Source organism: Cetorhinus maximus, unplaced genomic scaffold (assembly GCF_964194155.1).
Source record: "Cetorhinus maximus unplaced genomic scaffold, sCetMax3.hap1.1 HAP1_SCAFFOLD_1502, whole genome shotgun sequence".
NCBI lineage: Eukaryota > Metazoa > Chordata > Chondrichthyes > Lamniformes > Cetorhinidae > Cetorhinus > Cetorhinus maximus.
Genome location: NW_027597443.1, coordinates 60797 through 71520, shown reverse-complemented (window position 1 = coordinate 71520; position 10724 = coordinate 60797). Strand labels below are relative to the sequence as shown.

The 10724-nt window shown below is 46.3% G+C and overlaps 1 pseudogene; it reads right to left on the bottom strand.

Moving 5' to 3' along the window:
• Positions 1 to 900: 900 nt before the first annotated feature.
• LOC144676322 (uncharacterized) lies at positions 901 to 10476 on the bottom strand (annotated as a pseudogene).
• Positions 10477 to 10724: the final 248 nt, after the last annotated feature.

Below are 10724 nucleotides of genomic sequence, written 5' to 3'. Positions count from 1 at the left end.
CATGAGCTGCTGAGAAAGTGAATTAAATCTTTCTTCACAAATCACCCAAACACCAGACTACAAGTCATGACATTAACTTGTTTATTGGTTACAAATCACAACTTACAGTTAAATCTGAGCACACAGGTTCTGTATAGACATGTGTAAATGTCATCAGAGTTATTCATCAGGTCAGCACGAATGGGGAGAGATATTTCACAAAACAAGGAACACAGATTCCACAGGCTATTCACAGATTCACACTAAGTCAGCACGAATGGATACTGAGTATTAATCACCGCAGGGACCAGAGTCTGAGGTTATAAATTGGTGAGTTTTCTTTAAGATGAATTCCTTCAATATTTGACAAATTAACAGCTTTGAACAGCCTGTCTATCAAATAGCTCAAGTCTACTTGTGATTACAAACATTCAAAACTCACATCCTCATCCTCCAGTTACAGAACACTTTCTCCTGTCAATATAGAGCTGCAGGACTGGACTGTGATCTGTGCTCATCTTCACTTCAATACAGTTTGTGAGTGGATTTGAATTAAAAAGCTTTGTTGACATAGTCATCTATTGACACATGAATGAGAGAGGCTGTGGGGCAAACACAAATCTAATGGGGCAACGAATATCAGAAGTTAACTCCAACTGTCAGAATGAACATGTTTCAGCACTGGATGTGATTTACAGCTGCAATAACAGCAGGATCCAACTCCTGCTCATACTGATGAACTCGCTGATGTCTCTTAAGGTGGGAGGAACAAGTGAATCCCTTCCTACACTCGGAGCAGGCGAATGGCCTCTCCCCAGTGTGAATACGCTGGTGTATAGTGAAATCAGATGATCGCCTGAACCCAGTCCACAGTGAGAGCACCTGAACGGTCTCTCGTCAGTGTGAACAAGTTGATGGTACACCAGCTCCCTTGAACTTTTATAGCACTTCCCACAGTCTGGACATGAAAAAGGCCTCTCATCAGTGTGAACCAGCTGGTGTTTCAACAGGTGGGATGAATCAGTGAATCCCTTCCCACACTTGGAGCAGATGAACGGCCTCTCCCCGGAGTGAACTCGCTTGTGTGTCAGCAGGTTGAATGACCAAATGAATCCTTTCCCACACTGGGAGCAGATGAATGGTCTCTCCCCAGAGTGAACTCGCTGGTGTGTCAGCAGGTTAGCTGACCGAGTAAAGCCCTTCCCACACTTGGAACAGGTGAACGGCCTTTCCCCAGTATGAATACGCTTATGTATTTCCAGCTTGGATGGATAATTGAATCTCTTCCCACAGTCCCCACATTTCCACGGTTTCTCCCCAACATGAACGGTGGATTTTGCTTCCATGTTTAAAAGCGGATGATATTCAGGTCTCGATGAACCAACCAATGTCGTCAGATCCTGATATGATGTTTGATTTCAATTTCCCAACTGCAAGTCTTCCCCTTCTAATACCCTGTGAAATTGATTTAAAACAGAAAAAAGAGAGTCAGAGAGAACCCACAAAAACACAAAGGCAGGCTGTGAAATTGAGCTGAATCAATCTGGTCATTTGTGGGGCCGGCACGAGGGAAAAAGTGACCATGAAAACTGCTGGATTGTCATAAAAACCCAACTGGTTTACTAACGTCCATCAGGGAAGGGAACCTGCCACCCAGTCTGGGTCTACACAAGACTCTGGCCTTCAATGAGGAGAGAACAAGAGAGAGAAATAGAGAGGGAGATAGAGAGAGAGAAAGAGAGGTGAAAAAGTTTGGGGTTGAAGGAGAGAGTTTTTATATATCTACAATGTATCCAGGACTTTGACAGAATTTCACAAATTCTCAACCTCCACCATCTCGAAGGACCAGGTAACTCAGGGTAACTCAGCAGCTCCTGGGGATCCAGACTGAGGTTGAATGAATTTAAGAAATAGGAGCAGGAATAGGCCATTCAGCCCTTCGAGCCTGCCCTGCCATTCATTCGGATCACGGCTGATCTTCTACCTTAGCTGCACCCTCCCCATATCCCTTAATTCCCTTCGCACCATGTATGTGAAGACCATCGCCTCCAAGTTCCCCTCCAGGTCACACACTGTCCTGAAATGTCTGATATCCAGTACTCAGTACACAGCAGGCCTGGCAGTATCAATGGAGAGAGAAATAGGTGTGCAGAATGAATTACAGGGAATAAAAATGGTGAGTCTGACGGTCAATATAAGCTTAGAATTGGAAGAGAAATGGATGATAGCGCAGGGAAAATAATTCCTGAATATGAAAGATACTGTGGGATACTCCCCCTGTTTCCTGGCCCAGGATGGCTGGACATGCATCCTGCTGAACATTGGCCCCCATTGTGGTCATCATCAGTCCCTCGATCTGAGAATGACGTCTCCTCAGAGTTGTGAGTTTCCGCCATGGGTGTGTGACTGAACAGACCCACAGATCTTTGGACACATGGGGCAGAGACATCCCATGAGGTAGTGGGATCCAGAGTGCAGGATTTGCTTCCTTTTCTTTCCTACTGTGCCTTATCAATCAGACATTGGGACGCAAAGGGTATTGCAACTTGATGGACAAGTTGTCTCCATTCTGAACAATGGGGAACAAGCTCCTCCTAGTCATTCAAAACATTGCCCCCTACAAAGATGGCGGCCGCGCATGCGCTCAGCTGCCCACGGCCCCCAATAAAGATGGCGGCCGTTAACCCGGTCCGATCGATGGGAGTTGAGACCCCTCTCGGTGCAAACGGGGAACCGGGAAGTTCTTTTGGGAGGTTTGCAGATCACACAAAGTGGTTACGAAGTTGCCTCGCCCATCTGCCAGGTCCATCGCTCCCTCCCTACGGCTAGTTCCTTCACTTACCGATTGTTGCTCCGAGAAAGAAGAGTCTCTCCATTGCCATTACTCACACTGCGCATGCCTCACTCCCAGCCCGGCCCCACCCCTCATTCATTCCGATTGGCTGGAGGACCAGCTGCTCCTGCTCGGTCCTCCAGTCTCGCCCCCTCTTCCTATTGGTCCGGAGCTGCCGTCGGGGCATTGTGACGGTTTCAAATGGTGAGAGCGGCCACAGACTCAGCCTGACTTGCTGATTCTTGGCAGCATTTTCTGTTTGGGAATTAGAGCTAGAGATGGATGGTCAGTTCCCTTCTATGCTTCATGCGAGGTCTTCTTAACAGAGACTTTGTTTTCTTTCATGGAATAAAAGAGACAGTAGAACGTCGATACAAAATTGGCTGAGGGTAAGAAACTGAGAGTAATGGTTAATGAGTATATTTTGGGGTGGAAGAAGGTTTGTCGGGGAGTTCCCCAGGGGTCGCTATTGAGACCCTTGCTTTTCCTGATACATATAAATGATCTACATCTTGGTGTGCAGAGGGCAATTTCAAAGTTTGTGGATGACACAAAACCAATTGTAAACCACAGACCCAATCCACGTTTGCATGGGGGTCAAGCAAGGCTGGTTCAGCGCACTGAAACTCTTCTCACTCTTCCTTGCTGCAATGCTCCATCTCACCCTCAGCAAGTTTCTCGGTGGAGTGGAGCTAAACTGCAGAACAAGCAGGAACCTGTTCAACCTCCGCCAACTTCAGGCCAGATCCAGGGTTGTCCCATCCTCTGTCATTGAGCTGCAGGATTTAGACAATGCCTGCGTCTGTGCACACCCTGAGGCCAAGCTCCAAGCCATCAACAGCACCTTCACTGAGAGCATGGGCCATACACTGAACATCAGCAAGACAAAGGCCCTCCACTAACCCAGTTATCAAAATCCAGAACGAGGCCTTGGACCACTCTCCAAACCTTGAGAGGCTACTGTCAACAAGAGCAGACATCGATGATGAAGTTCAGCAGACTTAATGTTTCAAGTCCATATGACCTTTCTTCAGCTCTGAGGAAGGGTCATACGGACTCGAAATGTTAACTTTGTTTCTCTCTCCACAGATGCTGCTCAACCTGCTCAGTTTTTCCAGCATTTTCTGTTTTTGTTGTCGTGAACCTTCACCGCTGTCCTTGTGCTTTTAGATGGTAGTGGTCGTGGGTTTGGAAGGCACTGTCAAAGGAGCCTTGGTGAATTCCTGCAGTGCCTCTTGTAGATGGTACACACACTGCTGCTATGGTGCATCAGTGGTGAAGGGAGTGAATGTTTGTGGATGTGGGGACAATCAAGTGGGCTGCTCCGTCTTGGATGGTGTCAAGCTTCTTGAGTGTTGTGGGAGCTGCTCTCATCCAGGCAAGTGGGGAGTATTCCATCACAATCCTGACTTGTGCCTAGTAGATGGTGGATAGTCTTTGGGGAGTCAGGAGCTGAGCTACTCATTGCAGGATTACTAGCCTCTGACCTGCTCTTGTAGCCACAGTATTTATATAGCTAGTCCAGTTCAGTTTTTGAATGGTAATCAATGGTAACCCCCCACGATGCTGATAGTGGGGGATTCAGTGATGGTAATGCCATTGAATGTCAGGGGCACTAGTTAGATTCTCTCTTGTTAGAGATGGTCATTTCCCGGCACTTGCTACTTGTCAGCCCAAGCCTGGATATTGTCCAGGTCTTGCAGCATTTGGACATGCACTGCTTCAATATCTGAGGAGTTACGAATGGTGCTGAACAATGTGCAACATCCCAAACATCCCCATATCTGACCTTATCATGGAAGGAAGGTCATTACTGAAGCAACGGATGATGGTTGGGCCAAGGACACTACACTGAGGAACTCCTGCAGTGATGTCCTGGAGCTGAGGTGACTGACATCCGACAACCACTACCTTCATCCTTTGTGCTAGGTCTGACTCCATCCAGCGGAGAGTTTTCCCCCTGATTCCCATTGACTCTAGTTGTGCTAGGGCTTCTTGATGCCACACTTGCTCAAATGTCACCTTGATGTCAAGGACAGCCACTCTCACCTCACCTCTGGAGTTCAGCTCTTTTGTCCAGATTTTAACCACGGCTGTAATGAGGTCAGGAGCTAAGTGGCCCTGGCGGAACCCAAACTGGGCATCAGTGAGCAGGTTAGAGCTGAGCAAATGCTGCTTGAAAGCACTGTTAATGACTCCTTCCATTACTTTACGGATCATCGAGAGTAGACTGATGGGGTAGAAATTGGCCAGATTAGATGTGCCCTGCTTTTTGTGTACTGGACATAGCTGGGCAATTTTCCACATAGCCAGATAGATACTAGTGTTGTATTGGAACAGCTTGGCTAGGAGTGCAGCAAGTTCTGGAGCACAAGCCTTCAGTACCATTGCTGGACTATTGTCAGCACCCATAGTCTTTGTACTATCCAGTGCCTTCAGCCGTTTCTTGACATCATGTGGAGAGAATTGAATTGGCTGAAGACTGTCATCTGTGATGCTGGGGATCTGCGGAGGAGGCTGAGATGGGACATCTACTCGACATTTCTGGCTGAAGGTTGTAGCAAACGCTTCAGCCTTATCTTTTGCACTGGTGTGCTGGGTACCCCCATCGTTGAGGATGGTGATATTTGTGGAGCCTTGTGAGCTGTTTAATTGTTCACCATCATTCATGACTGTATGTTGCAGGATTGCAGAGCTTAGATCTGATCTGTTTGTTGTGGGATCGTTTAGCTCTGTCTATCACTTGCTTCTTATGCCGTTTGACACACAAGTAATCCTGTGTTGTCGCTTCACCAAGTTGACACCTCATTTATTTAGGTAGGCCTGGTGCTGCTCCTCCTCCTGTACTCTTCATTGAAGCAGGGTGGATCCCCTGGCTTGATGGTAATGATAGGGTGAAGGATATGCCGGGCATGAAGTTACAGATTGTGGTTGAGTACAATTCTGATGCTGCTGATGGCCCACAGCACCTCATGGATGCCTAGTCCTGAGTTGCTAGAGCTTCTTGAAGTTGATCCCATTTAACACGGTAGTAGTGCTACACAACATGCTGGGGGGTATGCTTAATGTGAAGGAGGTACTTAGTCTCCACAGTGACTGTGCGGTGGTCACTTCTACTGATCCTGTCATGGACAGATGCATCTGCGGCAGGCAGGTTGGTGAGGATAAGGTCATGTATGTTTTTCCCTCTTGTTTGTTCCCTCACCACCTGCTGCAGACACAGTCTAGTAGCTATATCCTTTAGGACTCGGCCAGCTTGGTCAGTAGTGGTGCTACCGAACCACTCTTGGTGATTGAAGTCCCCCACCCGGAGTACATTCAGCGCCCTTGCGCCCTCAGTGCTTCCTCCAAGTGTTGTTCAACATTGAGGAGCACTGATTCATCAGGGAGGGATGGCAGTACGTGGTAATCAGCGGGAGGTTTCCTTGCCCATGTTTGACCTGATGCCAAGAGACCCACAAACGATGTTGAGGACTCCAAAGGCAACTCCCTCCCGACTGTACGTCACTGTGCTGCCACCTCTGCTGGTGATGGTGGTGTCTGGGACATTATCTGTGAGGATGACTGTTGCTTGACTAGTCTGTGGAGGCAGCTCTTTTGACACTCGCCCTCAGATGTTAGTAAGGAGGACTTTGCAGAGTCGACAGGGCTGAGTTTGCCATTGTCGTTTCCAGTGCCTAGGTCGATGCTGGGTAGTCCATCCAACTTCATTCCTTTTTTGAGACTTTGTAGCAGTTTGATACAACTGGGTGTCTTGCTAGGCCACCTCGGAGGACATTGCTGTGGAGTCACATGTAGATAGATTTCCTCCCCCTTAAGGACATTAGTGAACCGGATGGGTTTTTACAACAATCGACAATTGTTTCTTGGTCCTCATCAGACTTCTAAATCCAGATTTTTATTGAATGCAAATTCAAATTCCATGGTGTGATTTGACCCCGACTCCAGTGTCAATACCACTACAGCATCACCTCTCAGACTGGAAGGCCTGAGACATGACTGACTACAGAGATGTTGTTGCAAGGCTCAAAGTAGGGGGTAATGGAACTGATTTTACTGCTGGCTGTTTAAAGTGGTACAAATATCACTTCTGATCAACCAATCACAACTGCTCTTTGAAAGCAGCACGCCAGGCCGAATGGCCTCTTTCTTTGCTGGAACTTTCTGTCATTTTATGTTCCCCAACACCACGGATGCTCTTTCCCAGTCATTCTGCCATTTTCTAACCCATTCTATCGAAATGTACTTTGTTACCTTGTGTCCTGTCCTTCTGAAGTCAAGACCCGGAGTGAATTCAGTGAGAAATTTTCTTGTCATTTCCAGCAGGAGATTTGGAACCAGACCAGTTGAATGACAGTTTAAATGGTGCCGACCCTTCACTGCAGTTCATTGTGTTTTTGAGTGGATATGATTTCTGTTTGTTACAAAGTGCAGGATGATCTGATTAACTGACGGAGAAGGTTTGAAGTTCTGAATGACCCCCTCCCACTCCTTTGAAACAAAAACAAAAAATGCTGGAAAAACTCAGCAGGTCCGACAGCATCTGTTGGGAGAAAGACAGAGTTAACGTTTCAATTCCATATGATTCTTCTTCAGAGCCACACGGACTCGAAGCGTTAACTCTGTCTTTCTCTCCACAGATGCTCTCAGAGCTGCTGAGTTTTTCCAGTATATTTTGTTAATGTTTCAGATTTACAGCATCCGTAGTATTTTGCCTACTCATTTGACTTTGCTCTCGTTCAGTGGCAATACCAGTGAATGACATGATTAACAAACTTTATCAATGTGTTTGTGTGGTCGAACAACCTAAGGTGCTGGAGTACAACTCAGAGTTTCTATGGAAACTTGGGTTTGAATCCCAGCACTACGAAACATCCTGGTGATCTCTGTTTGGGGAACCGCAGCAGCTTCATTGGGACAAACTCACATTAAATCCAGGGCAATGTGCCTTTTTTTTGATAGGAAAAACGAGGAGAGACAACATAAATATGAGTTGCTGTGGGGAAAAGGCGGGGTGTGGAATTACAGTGGTTGAATCGCTCTTCCAGAGAGTCAGCATGTGAACGACATGCTGAATGTCCATCTGATGTAGCCGTCTATGATTTTATACAAACAGCAGTGACGTCAGTGCAGGTCCTGTGTTCACGATGGAGTGGATAAGGTGACAGGTTATGAATGCACTGGGGTCTCCACAGGTAGACTGGGATTCTGCCAACTACTCATCTTATCATTCCTTAATTTTACTGTGTGCCTGCAGAGTTAATTGTTGGTTAAATTGAATAAAAACCACGCAAAAACCTCCAGTTTTCTCCAACTTCCATTCGTCTGCAAGCATTCAGAAAAGTTGCAGCCTGAAATGGAACAAAAACGGAGCTAGGTTGGAGTTATGCTTGCTTTCTGGGTGTTTGTCTCTCCTTACAGACAAACCCATGTCCTCTGTCATTCTCGGTGTATATGTCTTTGTGTGTTCCTGTGTGTGTGTCAATGTGGTTGTTCCCCATTTTGCAATCCAAATATCCACGTTACATTTATGGCTTTATATTAAATGGCACAGGAACAATGAAGAGCAGTTTTAAAAGATGCAAGAGAAGGTTTATTTCTGTTTTATTTTTTGAGTGGAGACATTTCAGCTTCTAAGTGCCCAAAAGTTTCAAAGTGGAAGATGATGGAAATTGTCACTGAGCAACATTTAAACAGACAGACACCGAGTCCTTGTGGTCAAGTGGTTAAGGCAATGGACACATTGAGAGGATGAATTGGTAAATACAGATAGACCAAACTGCAATCCCTCGGACATTGGGAACTGTTTATACTGCTGTTGGACGTCTCAATGAACAGGAAAATAAAAGTTCAATCACAAATGTTACAGGAACGGATAGGTTATAATCACCAGGAAAGGCTGAACAGCCTTAAGCCCTTTTCTCTAGAAAAGAGAAGGCTGAGAGATGACTTGATAGAAATAGGATAAAGAATGGAGCTGGTAGCTAGGGAATGAAAACAATGGCTTCAATCTTCCCAATATTGAATTGAAGGAGATTTCTGCACATCCATCACTGGATATCAGACAAACGGTCTGATAATTTAACCATAGTGGAGAAGTGGAGAGAGGTGGTGGTGAGGTAGAGCTGGGCACTGTCAGCGTACATGTGATAACTGACACTGTGTTTTCAGATGATGTCGCTGTGGGGAGCATGTTGATGAGAAATAAGAAGAGGCCAAGGCTGGATCCTTTGGGGACACCAGAGCTAACTTTGGGAGTGGGAAAGGAAGACATTTCAAGTGAATCCCTGGCTATGATTAGATAGAGAAGCATGGAACCAGAAGAGAGCAGCCCCACCCAGCTGGACGACAGTGGAGAGGTGTTGGAGCAGAATGATGTGGTCAACATTGTCATAGGCTGCAGACAGATCGAGAAGAATGAGAAAAGATAGTTTACCTTTGTCACAGTCACATAGGATGTCATTAGTGGCTTTGATCAGAGCTGTTTCAGTACAGTGGCAGGGCAGAAACCTCATTGGAGGGATTCAGACAGGGAGTTCTTGGAAAGACAGACATGGGTTTGGGAGGTGTGAACATGTTCAAGGAGTTTGTAGAGGAATTGGGGATTGAAGATGGGTCAATACTTTGCCAGGACAGTAGAGCCAAGTAATTGTTTTTTGAGGAAAGGGTGATGATTTGAAGGAGAGAGGGATAGTACCAGAAGAGAGAGAACCGTGAACAATATCAGTCAACATGGGGAAGTTGGGGGATCAGCAGCTTTGTGGGAATAGGGTCAATGGAGCAGGAGATGGGTCTCATGGACAAGATGAGCAATGAGAAAGCAGGATGGGGGATGGGATCGAAACTAAAGAAAGATATGAGTTCACGGCTTGGACAAGGAGGAACGTTATAGAGACAGTTTGTCCCAGTGGGCGAGTGGGAGGGAGGGAAGCAGCAGATCAGATTGTCCCAATCTTAGTCACAAAGAAGCTCCATGAGCTCCTCACACTAGTTAGAGGTGAGGATGGAGGAGGCAGATGAGAGAGAGCCCTTCAAAAGGAACTAACTTGTGTTAGAGACATTGACAAGACTCGACATGCTGTATTTAACGCAAAGATATTTTACTTGACCTTATCCAGAACTTTAGCCCCTGTAACTGGGCTGGAGTTTATTAACAACAGCAGAAACAGACCCCAATGAACATGGTTCAGTCCTGGATGTGTTTAACAGCAAAATGCTGTTTGTTATTTGTGAACTCACTGGCGTCTCATCAATTGGGATGACCAGATGAGTCCCTTCCCACAGCTGAACGGCCTCTCCTCAGTGTGAATTCGCTGGTGTCTCAGCAAGTGGGATGACTGAATGAAACCCTTCCCACACTCAGAGCAGGTAAATGGCCTCTCCCCAGTGTGAACTAGCTGGTGTGTCAGCAGGTGGGATAACTGAGTGAATCCCTATCCGCACCTGGAGCAGGTGAATGGCCTCTCCCCAGTGTGTGCGCGCTGATGAGTTTCCAGCTGGGATGGATAATTGAATCCTTTCCTACAGTCCCCACATTTCCATGGATTCTCTCCAGTGTGACTGTGCTTGTGTTTTGACAGGTCGGATGATCGGCTGAAACCTCGCCCATACGCAGAACACGTGAACGGTTTCTCCCCACTGTGAAACGCATTTTTATTTTTCATGCTTAAAATCCGATGAAATTCAGGTTATGACAAATTGTGCAACATGGTCAGATCTGATGAAATGTTGGGTTTCCCGATTGAAAATCCTTGGGAAATAGTTTAAGACAAAAGTAAATGAGAGAGAACGCACAATAACACAAAAACAGGTTGTGAAATTGAGCTGAATGAATCTGGGAATTTGTGGGGGCGATACCAGGAAAAAGTGACCATGAAAACTCCTGGACTGTCATAAAAACCCAACTGGGTCA